We start from the raw sequence: 13200 nt of genomic DNA, 5'->3' as shown, positions 1-13200 counted from the left end.
GAAGCAGTCAGCTATTTGACTGTAGCACAGTGACTGCATTGTTCATGAGCCTCCCGCCTGCCTCAAACCGGTTTCAGCCGGTTCCGGTCACCCCACATAATGCCTTTTGCTGCAGTGCTGCCACAGTGAGACACACGGCTGCCCACTCTGCTGTCTGCTCATCGTCAAAACGCAACCATTTCTGTCAAAATATCACCGTGAGACTGTGTTAATATCATCTTGTGCTGTTTTGGATGATGATTTCAAGAGCTCTGTCCATGAAACCAGGTCTGGAATACAGGTTGGTACTATGATGCAAATATTAGGCCTACACAGCACAAGCCAAACCACTATTAACTACGGTGGAACACAGACAAAAAACACACAAGCATGCAGACAAAAGCAACAACGGCAGTTTATATGTATGAATGAGAGAAAAATTAGGTGAGAGTCAAACAAAAGAAAAAACATTCACAGACAGAACATGGACAATTTGTCCAATTCCGCCAAAGCTCTAACATTCCTCTTAAAACGTGCAACATGTTTTCTGATAATGGTGAAGAGATACTGATAATCTGAGCAGCAATAAACCATCTCAATACCTGACCTCTCTTTGAGCCTCTGTGTGTTTCACCTCATTCTGCTGTGCTGGTCTGCCATTGCCATTCCCTTTCCCTCTCTCTCTCTCTCTCTCTCTCCCTCTCCCTTTCCCTCTCTCCCTCTCCCTCTCCCTCTCTCTGGTTCCTGTTCCTCCTCCTGTCTTCAGTGGCTCTGTTCCGATAGCTGTCTCTTGCACTGAGACTGATCTTTGTCAATTAAAATCAGCTGCTTCACTCTAATCCCTCTGGCCCTGAGCAAATGAATATCCCATCTGAGCTAAATGTAAAATAAAAACAAAGGCTGTGACACGTGTAAACACACACTCTCACTCTCTCTCTCTCTTGCTCTCTCTCACTCACTAACTTACACACACACACACACACACACACACACACACACACACACACACACACACACATATATATACACAAAACAACTGGGAAAAGGAGGTTCTTGCCCTACCCCGGTTTGTTTCCCACTAACAGGAATCTTCCATGACAGCAGTGATGCACACAAAATCAGTCCAAGGCCCATTTTAAATGTTTTCTTTTCACCTCTTTCTCTCTCTCTCTCCAATAAGGTTTACTCCTATGCTGTGGGTCAACTTCCTCTGCAGATGCTAGGGCGCTAACCGAGTAAGGGGGCAGTGTTTGCCTGGCCGAATCAGGCCTTTTGTCTACGTGTGAACTGGGGGGTGAGGTGAACACACGCTCGGCAGCACGAACAGCTGGCGCAGCCAGAAAAGAGACATTCAGGAAGAGGAGAGGAGGAGGAAGAGAAAAAAATGAGGAAACATGAGAAGGATAGAGGGAAGAAAAAAAAAGAAATGGAAGAAAAAGCCACCGTCGTACAGTCATGTTCACTGACAGGCAGCCAGTAGCAGAGACAAAGGCCTGTGTTTCCATTTTTCTTTTGCTTCACGCTCTAGCAGGTATGATCATGTTAGTGCAGAGGAGGTGTGATGTGTGATGTATGCATTTCTAAATAATCTTTCTAACTGTTTTCAGTGTGCGAAGTTTCAAACAGATTTACAGATTCAGACAGATTACAGATGCTTTGGTTTATAGTTGAACTGAACATTAGACTATGCAAAATCAAATAACATACAACATAACGGAGTTTATTTAGAGGGGAAAAAAATTCTACTTCATTAGCACTGGCTAAATCATGCCATCATCCATTATACTGTTAGCGATTCCAAAAAGACATGAATAATTGATTAAACTGAACTTGGAAGATTCCATGCTATTTTCACACTAAAGCACAAAACAAATCAACGCATGGTAATACACTGCTGGCAAAGCAAACAAATACCTGTCCGGTCAAGACTGACCTCATGAACTTTGCATTTGCACACAAAGATAAGGTCTGGTGTGACAGATAATTCATAAGACTTGCAGCCTCCTCAGACTAAGGCTTCATTATACCACTAAAGGAATGCCAAGACTCTGTCATCTGTAATATATGGATGTTTTTCAATTCACTAACTCGGCAATGATTCAGGATTTTAAGTTCAATTTCATTGTTCAATTGGTAAAGCTCGGTCTTAAGATTTTATGCTGGTTTGTCAAGTTGCTAAACACATCACTTACATAACCCCAGAAAAAAATGTCACATTCGAACAAGTTCATCCATAGTATCCTCACTGAGATCAAACTAGAGTTAAGGAGTGGACCTTTCATACAGCAAACCCATCAGAGCACACTACAACACATTAGTCCATACAACACTTTGTAGTTTAGGCCTAATTTTCATCTTTCAGCTATACAATTATATCTACAACATTCATAGATGACCAGGTAAGAATAAGGTGACAGATGGGAATGAAAGGTTCTCTGTGATTGTATCAGCATTACTGTCTAGCAAACTGATGCCAATCTCAGTACACAGCATGATAACAATCCTAATTCAATATTAATTATACAAAAGGACTGACTTCCCAGAATATTTAAATGTATAATGCCCAAATGAGTATGAATCCAACCAGGAGACTGGACATTCCCTGCCATTTCTGTGCACCCCTCTCATAAACAAGTCTCCATGCAAACAAAGATCATTATGGCAACTATACCCATCATAAATGGTTATATTAGGACATGACAAGTGGAGCAAGACATTTCGTGTGTTCATCAAAGCACAACATCTTATCTCTAACCCCAATGTCTCTGTGCATCTAACCAAGTCTTAATGATATTAAAATTGTTCAGTCACAGATCAAACGCTGGATGCTGACCTACCTGAGTATTTTTGAAAGCAGGGCTGTCTCTCAGTGAGATGCTTGAGTGTGAAGAGGCATTTCCTTAGCAGGACTCAGCCAAAGATATGAGGGAAGGCCAACCATGATTCCAGCCCCAAGCTGTGTTAGGCTTTCATCTGAAGAACAGCACCTGAAACTATACATATATCAGTGTCTGCCAATCTGTGTGTGTTTGTGTGTGTGTGTGTGTGTGTGTGTGTGTGTGTGTGCTTGTATGTAGTTGTGTGAGAGAAAAGGGGATCAGTTTGATACATTTCATTGCTGACTAAAAGCCTTTGGAGAACGATGATCACGTCCTGCAGACAAGATGGTTTTTACGACCTCGAGAACATTGCTGCTTTTCTCTTTCTGCCGACAAGCAGCTAAACATTACAATCTGCTGCTTGTGCTGCCCACCCCCAAGATGTTCCTGCAATCACGTGACCACATATGTCGTATTGATTCTAGATTCCTTATCAAATATTCTCACCATAGTGCATTCTGTTTTATTTCTGTCATAGGTTGTGGTGATTTTTGACACTGACCGATCAGCAACTCCTATCATAACATTACTTTTGCGTTTGACAGCAACTGAACGACAGCTGGTTTGACAGATTCACTGACTGCTACCCGTACCCAGAATTCAATTCGCCGTCATCTTTTTCAGAGATGTGAAAATCTATTACAACACCCGCGCTCCACTAGTTCCCGGAGAAAAAACACCATATATTTGTAATACGTCATGTACGATGAACTGTAAAGTACATAAATCTCCTAATTCTGTCAAACATTAACAAAGACTCATTTTCAATCCCATGAGCCACTGCGACGGGCTAGCACTTCGGTGTGTACTCGTCACCAAAAATAACGCAATGTTACATTTGCCAACGTCCCACACTGACCACACAGGCGGCTTTGTGACAATGAAAAGCCTATCCCTATTAAAGCCAAAACCGGGGACAATTTATTTGCTTGTTGGGGGATTTTATTTCTCTTGGTACACTTACCCATGAGTCTTCGCGGTGCTGCCGATGCCCACCAGTGTCCGTCAGCATTCAAAGCAGTTCGCAATTTTTTTCTTGCACCCAGCTTTTTATTGTAAGAGGCAAAATATATATTACCTAACGAGTAGAGATATTCTTTGATCACAGTACAGGTTTCAAATACATGAGTACTTCAGCGAATGAAACGCACATCTTGATTTTCTCTGTACCTCAGCCCGACGGGCAGACAGTTCGATGGTCCTTTCCTTTTCCCATAAGCCTTTGCTTTAGACACGGATGTTTTGTAAACTACTCTGGTCGAACTCCAGTAAACAAAGGCCCTCATGTATCAATTTTATTTCTCTTTGCTTGTATGGTGATGAAGCCTAGTGAGTCAATGACTCAAAACAGTTGAAAGCTCAATGATAAATCAGTATTCACAATCTGGTAATACAGGAATTGCCAATACTTTCTAAATGTGTAACATTCAAAAAAAAAGGTGATGGTTTAGAATTTGATACTTGGAAAACTTTATATTCTGCGTGCAACTCTTATTTTTAAAGCCTTTCACTCCTCAGATTAGAAGAGAGGAAGAGAAACTGCCACATTTGTTCTTTGACAAAATGTTACAGGACACTTAACCCCGGGGATGTTCCTTGATTCATCTTATCGGTCTGGCTCCTATAGCAAATGATGTGCAGGGGACCTTTCACATCTGACCTTTTCATGTCTGATTTGTACTTCACGATGTGCTTGAAATCCAGCAAGCCACACGGAGTTCTACCAGTTCTGTTTAATGGTCAAGGCAGTTCTTATGAAGCTCTCTTGCACTGTCAGGCAAGTCCAATGCAATTTCATCACTTCTGCTGGGGTTACAGTGATTGAATGTAGCAAGCTAAACAGGTTTATCTTGATACAGTTAAGTAACAAGACAAAGCATAGTAGAATTTCAGTCACTATTTAAGTAGTGAAAATAATCCATGTTGGTTAGAATTAGATATGTGGGCCCTAATCATGAACTCCATTGCATGTTGTAAGTTGATATTAATAAACATAATTATAGCTGCATTAATTATTAATTATCTGTGGTCATGATAGATTCACCATTGAAGTAGTTCTTTAAAGTAAATTTTGTTTTTGGCATCTTTATAACATGATTCTTCAACAATGCCAAAATTATAGACATGTACTAAATATATAACATACTAAAGATTCAGTTTCACCTTCACGTCAGGCTTTCTTCCATTCGAGTCAAGAGAAATCAAGACACTTTAATTAATTCATCTTATTTCTCAGTTATATGGCAACCAGCTGAAACTTCAACAGCTTGGAAGAAAAAGCAGATGCTGTAAACCATGTGGTTTCATCAGGTCCAAATTACAGTAGAGGCCTCTTTGAGTACTGCATTGTGGATATGTCAACACTAGTCTTACCAAACAAGATGGACCAGTGTATTTAAAAAAAGACTGACTTGGGAAATCATGAGCCATGACTTCTTCAGTATACCATTCTTCCTTTTACTGAAAGCAATGGCAGATCAGTGGGCAATTCTGAAGGATTTTTTAAAAATGTATTTTATCAGATATTTTCTGATAATTTTGGTTCAGCTTTTTTCCTTTTCTTTTTCTTGTCTTGGTCTGCCATTATAATTATAGCCCATATATCACTTCACCATTCAGTCCAGCTGTGAGACTCAATTACGAATCAAAGTGTGGTATCGGAAAAGAATTCATCATGTTTACAGCAGAGTGTCATTTGAATGGTTTAAAAATCAAATAAAGGGAAAAGATGATTTTAAAATTCATAGAATTGCCTGGTGTGGTGTCTTGCACAATCATTCTGCATTGTGGTGATCTAATGAAAGAAATGAAAAGGTAGCATTGAGGTCCAAGACCTTAAACTGACCGTTCAAACAACCTTTAATTGAGACCAAACACTTCCATCTAGTGGTGCATAGAGGTACTGAAGCCCAATGAAAAATCAATCCTGAGCTCTTCCATCAAGCAACAGTATGCCCTTACCCCTCCTCTGATTCGAACAAGCAGAATTTTTCTGCTTACGATCAGAGAGAACCATCAAGAACATGATGAAACAAAATAAACAGAATCATATTCTCAAGTAGAGCTGCCTACGCTAATTTTCAGTTCTGCCCACTCAAAGCTATACAAAAACATAACAAATATACCCGCTTTGCTAATACTAACAAAATACAAGTGGTAGTACTTGTAATTGCAATGTATGTGAGAGGGAATGGTAATAAGTTAAATTGCTTAACATAGCTAACAGAGTTTGTGCTCAAATGCTGTAGCCTATAAATTTGTTTAAACTGGCCGACTATGTGCAATTATAGGTCATCTCTCTCTCACGCATCTTTGCTAGCCTACACCGAATATTCATTGTTTTTACTGAAAACCGCTCACCCCTTGTCCGTTCAGAATATATCATATAACGTCATCAGTATGACTGATAACGGAGTGTCACCTTTAAAGACCTCTCTAAAAAGTGACATTGCCTTTAAGGACCATTCAACCTTATCGTTACAAAGGTTACCTGCGTACCTGCAAGGCCCAGTGACATGTGTCTGCAAAAGGGTGCTCGTCTCTTGGTTATACTGTGCACGTCAAAGTAACTTACCTCAAATTAAATACACATTAGTATTATGAGAATCAACAGAGATTAAAAAATAGAACTAATGATCGACTCATTTAAATTGATAGATGGTAGGCCTGATTGTCGTCCCTCTTTGAAGAATCGTCTTATTTGAACCAACACACATAACACTATTGTGAATGTCCCAAAGCGTAAAAGAAAGAGTTGCCCAGTTACACTAAAATCGTCATTAGGCACAGAAAACCTGTACAAACAACATTGTTTGTCAACCTCCCTTCATTAAATAATTTCATAACAGTCATGAGTTCCTTTTCGCTTGTTCATGATTGAACCCAATTGTGGTTTGGTTATTTGTGTGAAATTCATAGTAACTCTGATATATGTTTTAAAGTACTCCGACAGCGAGGCAGGCAATGACTGACATGAGATCGTGTTGAACAACCAGGAATTGCTGTGACAGTAGTGTATATGGAAGCTGAACTCCAGGCGCCCATGACATTATTACCTTCACATAGATAATCAGAGTAAAGTGACTGGCCGCACTCTAATTTAAGAGCCTACTATAGCTCCAAGATCCTAGAAGTCCTGCAATTCCAAAGACTTCTATGACGTCAGACGTTACCAGCGCTCCTAATATCAAGGGTTACTGTAAATGTAAGCTACCTTATATCTGCCCCCCCCCCCCCCCCCCCCCCCCCCCCCCACTTTGAATGAAACATTTTCACAGTAGACCTTATCAATTATTACTCTACAAACAACAGTGGGCTCCCTACTACTTGTATTTTGCCTAACTTGGATGTTCCTCGGCTAAATTAATAAATGTAAATGTATATTCAGATATAGGCCTAAATGTTCACGAATGGAACCACAGTTGTTATGCTTGCTTATCTTCCTTATCGAGGAATTTTTTAAAGTTTAGATATAGAAAACATCAAAATGTTTTGAACAGAGAGTGCAATGTACGGCAAACCTTAACCTTGCCAAAACTAACGAGCAAGATACGGTTACGGTCACATGCTACACTACAATTAATAGCCATTCATGGTGTTGCACTAAGTGGCACAATGCTATCGGCACGGGAGAACCAATTCAATAACTGATATCAAGCTCTTTATAATATCTGAGAAAATTACACACCACTGGTAATGAAATATCGCTGACACTTTGTGCAAGACATTTCAAGACATACAATAGGCTACCTTGCGGGCGAGATAATGACATGTTAGCTCAATCTGTCAGTTTCATTATTTTTCATTAAGAATACTGGTACATTTTTAAACTGCCCACTGACGTAAAAGCTCTAGGAGGCAGCATTAAACTTTCATCATATCGCCTCCCACGAGAGCATCAACTCGACAGAGTAATTGAACAAATAACCCGAAATCTTCGTTCGAATTGACATAGGCTTAGTCTTTGATGTTTCGTCACAGCATCGTATATATTAACTGATAAATGCAGGCACATTCCCAGTGCATTAGTAGGCTATACAACAGGAGGGGTAAAACGAAGGATACGGACTGTCAAGTGTAATTCAAACACGTCTGTTCCCGTGTTTTTCTTGAGGGGGGCGCTATGTGCTATGTGTGGAGATACCGACTCGCTTTCTCAGTTTTTGCTGTTTTAGTTTTAATTATATGTGATGTTCATTCAGTAGAGAATGCGGCACTTGCGGGAAAATTGTATTCACGCGGAAACCACTGGGCAGTAGGTATGTAATTTATTATTATTATTATTATCATTATTATTATTATTATTATTATTATTATTATTATTATTCGTGGTGGCAGGAGGGGTAAGGTTGCAGAGGTGTAGTGGTCATTAGTGATACAAGTCAAAATTATTATAAATATCGACATTAGCGGTTTTGTGGAGGATTTGGTACTACTTGGCGGTAGTTTTCGCTGTTACTTTGCACTGGGTAAGCCGCAATCCTTTTGAAACTGTAATATTACCTATCATAAAAAAAAAACTCACTGATGTAGCGCACAGAATTCTCTCACATCAAAGTAAAATAATAGTGTAGCCTAGTTCAAGCAGTTGCTCAACGCAGAGGAGTTCAAGTAAAACCTTTGAGCAAAGACCAATCATTCAAGTCAGTATTTTAAACCAGTCATTTAAGAGAGTATCCCGCATATTTTTACAGGTCACAGTTCATACATTTTCTCCGTACTGACTTCGTGGTGATGAGAGAGCTAAAAAAGAATTTAAAGAAAAGAACTGGGTAATGGTTGAAACGGTTTTCTGGAACGGTTTAAGTGGTGCAGGTAAAGCGTCCTTGAAAATGTTTTGTCGACGTCATTCACAACCGAAATTACAACCTAATGTTGCAAAACAGTTGTGGAACATTTTGGAGTGCGTGGGTTCCTTGCATTAACCATCGATGGACCTGAATCTCTGTAAACGTTGCGGCTATTGTAATCTACCTTAACTGTAGTTTGCTTTACTGTCAGTTCTGTCACAGACATAACTAATTGTGGGAATAGAAAGATTACACTTGAGAGAAGTGAAGCTGCCGCAAAGTCGTTTGAGAAACACCCATGGTGAACTTAAATGCAAAGAGCACATTAACTGGATTGCTAACAGGAGTTTCATTTTTATCGACCATGATTTCAGTTGTTTCATGCACTTCTTGCGTATACCTCGCTCTTCTTTAATGGCCTGAAGTACAATTAAGGCAAGGAGCTCAAAATGTTAAAACTGATTAGTGTACGTGCTGAGCTCATGTTCACATTAAAAGAAAGACCCTTACTATCTGATGCGATATTATTGTGATAATAAGAAAATAAACTGTATTCTTGAGCAGTACATTAATCATATACACACGTAGTTATACACACGGACACTTGGATTAACACATTGATTGGCATCTGAAATGAAGACTCATTGGTGATTTTCTCTGTCAGTCTGATCCTTCCCCCATGAGCGTTGTCCACGCAAAACTACGGTTTCTTATTTCGAGGGGGAAAAAATACCGTCGTGTTTGCCAGTGTGTAGCCATAGCATTGTTCCAATGGGTTTTTGACATGTGAACATGTCCTCTTCCACAAGACCTTTCCTGAGGTTTCAGTAAATAATAAAAATAAGTCCATGGGCATAAACGCACAGGATGATTTCGATATTATGTGGGGGAGCTCCATTCTTTCTTTTACAACAACCTTTAAATATGTGGGAGAACCCTCACAATGGCTTAATGCATCACATTTTACCCATTAGTCTTTTGTCCCCCCCCCCCCCCCCCCCCAGGACACCTGATGGGAAAGAAGAGTACAGATGAGCAGGTTGAGTCAGAAGTCAGTGACAGAGAAGGGGAGCAGTATATGGATCCTCCACCAAACAAAAAGGTGGATAAGAACCTGCGTTCCTCATACCTGCTTCAGGCTGTCTTTAGAGCCCTGGTGGGGCTCGAGAATGAGAGTGCCAGTGAAGACTTACAACCACGCCAGTCCTCAGTGGAGAAAAGGGGACACTGGCTTAAAGAAAAAGATGAAGAGAGAGCAATTCAAGAGGTTAGTAACTGTGTATGTGTGTGTGCATATGTGTGCGTGCGTGCGCCCTTGTGTGTGTGCGTGTGTGTGTGTGTATGTTTGAAGTGAGAATAAAAGAGGAGGAGGATAGAAACAGGAAAATATTGATATTGACAAGAAAAAATTGATAGAGATAGAAATAAAGATAGACAGAAATATATATATATATATATATATATATGTATGTATGTATGTATGTGTGTGTGTGTGTGTGTATATATATATATATATATGTGTGTGTGTGTGTGTGTGTGTGTGTGTGTGTGTGTATGTATATATATATACACACACACACACACACACACACACACACACGTGTGTATGTTCGTATGTTTTCCTCTCTTTGTATCCTAAGAACATAGTTATAGCCACTGTACCACCGTGTTCTAATTAGAAAATTAAGTTTTTCTTAAAGGACCTGGAGTTTCACGGTTGATAACAGTGTGGGAAAAATACTCTACTCATAAACACAGACTGACAGACAAATTCATGGCAGTCATTCTGGATTTCAGAATCATCTAAATGACAACATCATTTTCATATGGCAAAAAAGTGAAGGCATTTTTGCCCATATATGTAACTTTCAACTTACATACAAATATATATATATATATATATGTGTGTGTGTGTGTGTGTGTGTGTGTGTGTGTGTGTGTGTGTGTGTGTGTGTGTGTGTAACATCCTCAGCTTTACACAGCTGGAGAGTAATTAACTCTGTTTTATCTTGATTTTCTTCCCTGTAGGTGACTGAGGTGTTGTTAAAGACATTAGACATGAAGGAAGATGATTTTAGCTGAAGAGCAGTCCCTTGTTGCCTCCACTCCTCAAAGACTTTTAGAAGTTTAAAGCAGTTTGATAACTATAGCTGTTGCTAATTTTCTCTGTTTGAAAAGTAAAACAATAAGCATTATACCGCCAAGTCCTTCACATACTCTTTATAATAACCAGGTTATATTTTTATATATAAATCTTTTCACATCAAGCAGATATAACTGTATGCTTTTTTCACTTTTATTTTGTATTTATTAACTCACATATTATTATCACTCAATCTCATTTGTTGTACATCAATAATGTTGTGTTAAACCTGTTCAATAAATTTGGACTTGTAATAATACTATTGTGAAATAACAAAACCGAAACTATACTTTGACTTAATGCCCTGTCTCAGTTTCTTTTGATGTTGGCAAACGCTGCAGGATGGATTGAAGAGATATGTACGTGCAAGCAAGCGTGTGAAGTTTAAAATACATGGTATAATGTTCAATGTTTACCAGTAGGTGGCAGAAGAGAGCTTCATTTGATTTATGAGAGAGAGAGAGAGAGAGAGAGAGAGAGAATGTTGACATACTACAAGCTGGCTCATGAGACAAGTAATCACACACAGAGGTAATGACTGGGCTGATTACAGACAGAGCACTAATGGCTGTACTGAAATTATAATTACTATATCAGCTTTGTCAAGAGCAGTGGGCGGAGAGCTATTCATTCATGAATCATCTCTTTCTACCCACTTGCAACAGTAGATGCCATGACTGAGAACAAGACTTCTCACAACAAAAAATGTCAATTAGAACAATTTTCATCTAGTTATGCCTGCTCTCAAATCAACCTTCTTCCAATTGTTTTCTCTGTTCATCTGTCACAGATTAATAACATTTAACTGATTTATTTACAAACATTGTCCTCTCTAAAATGAAATTCACTTAGAGGATTTAAAAGATGAGGGATGATATACAAACATTCACAAAATCTCACACGGTTGATTTATTTGCAAAAAGATCAGGGCGGAGAGCAGGGTCACTTCATCATATTTTACCTGATGTATTCATAAAACACAGTAATAATGCACAGATTTTGGATAGTGGTCACTATTGGACAGAATGCTGAAGAATGTGTACATATGCTGATGTATGTGTGTATATGCTGAAGAATGTGTGCATATGCTGATGTATGTGTGTGCGTATGTGGTTTTTGTCATGGATGCACATGTCCGCAGACCAAGTTATAAAATGTTCCTCTCCTGTTTCTTCAGCACACAATGAAGCAACAGTAAGTACATTTTACAGGGCAGCTCTTGTGACTCAGCTGTCTTTACAGTGAGCTTATTGTTGATAAGTAAAGAATTCATTTTTGGTGGAATTACTCCAAGATATGATTTAAAAATTAAATAAAACAGAATGCCAGGATTAGGTTCTTTTGTTAGTTAACAATGACTGGACACCTATATTGGCTAGTGCTGCGTCTTACAGTGGCAAAGACATTGTGGTAAAGTGGTAAAGACAGGACGGAGTCCGCAAACAGGACCAGGCAATCTTGATTGCACGCGAATTCCAAAAATAGCCACTAGAGGGAGACACAAACAGCATTCAACCCACGGACGTCGATTAATGTGATCGCAGTTGTGCGATAGAATTTTGATATACATTTTGAAGTTTCTTAGACGGCCAACGCCGCAGACATGATGATTAAAAAAAAAGAAAAGAAAAAAAAAGAAAAAACTGAAACAACAGGCTTGACCATCAAAAGCTAATTAAGCTTAAACAATTTTTGTTTTATTGAATACTGGTCATATGTATTACTTGAACATTTGAATATCAACAAATATTGACACATGGAGGAACCATATGGAGTAAAAATATTACTCCTAAGCTCAAAAATTAAATAAAATTCATGGTTTAAAGGTCAGCTCATTTTGCTGTAGGCCAAGATATTTGCTTTGAAGTAAGCAGATATATATATATATATATATATATATAAAGAAAGCAAATGAGCAGTCAGCAGTGGCACTACATGCATTTAATGTTCAACTGTTTTAACCAAAGACAAAAATCACCTGTGAAAGATACAGTGTGACAGTATGTGAAAGAAAAACACCCTAAATCAACAAATTTTATATATAGCAGACAATGTAGAATGGACAATTACAATAAATAAATCATATTTTTTGTGAGATTGTCATTGCAGAATTTAGGGAGAGATTTTTGGTATCAAGACAAAAGTGACGGATTTAGAGTTTGCTTTTGAAAACACTAACCAGCAGAAATGTGGAGACAGAATGTGACAGATGTAACTTTTCCACAATTAATTTGTAACCCGGGTTTCTTTCTCATAAACATGCAATTAATCATTCAGAGCAGATCAATGCGAATGGTTTAATTGTACAAATAAAACACTTGTTTTTTCCATGAAGGACGGCAGACCACTTTTATTAAAGATAATGACTAAAATGAAAAAAGAGGACTGATGCAGAGTGAATACCCTCTGT

The sequence above is a fragment of the Chanos chanos genome, chromosome 3 (assembly GCF_902362185.1).
Source record: "Chanos chanos chromosome 3, fChaCha1.1, whole genome shotgun sequence".
NCBI classification, from domain to species: Eukaryota; Metazoa; Chordata; class Actinopteri; order Gonorynchiformes; family Chanidae; genus Chanos; species Chanos chanos.
This window is presented reverse-complemented; position numbering follows the sequence as displayed.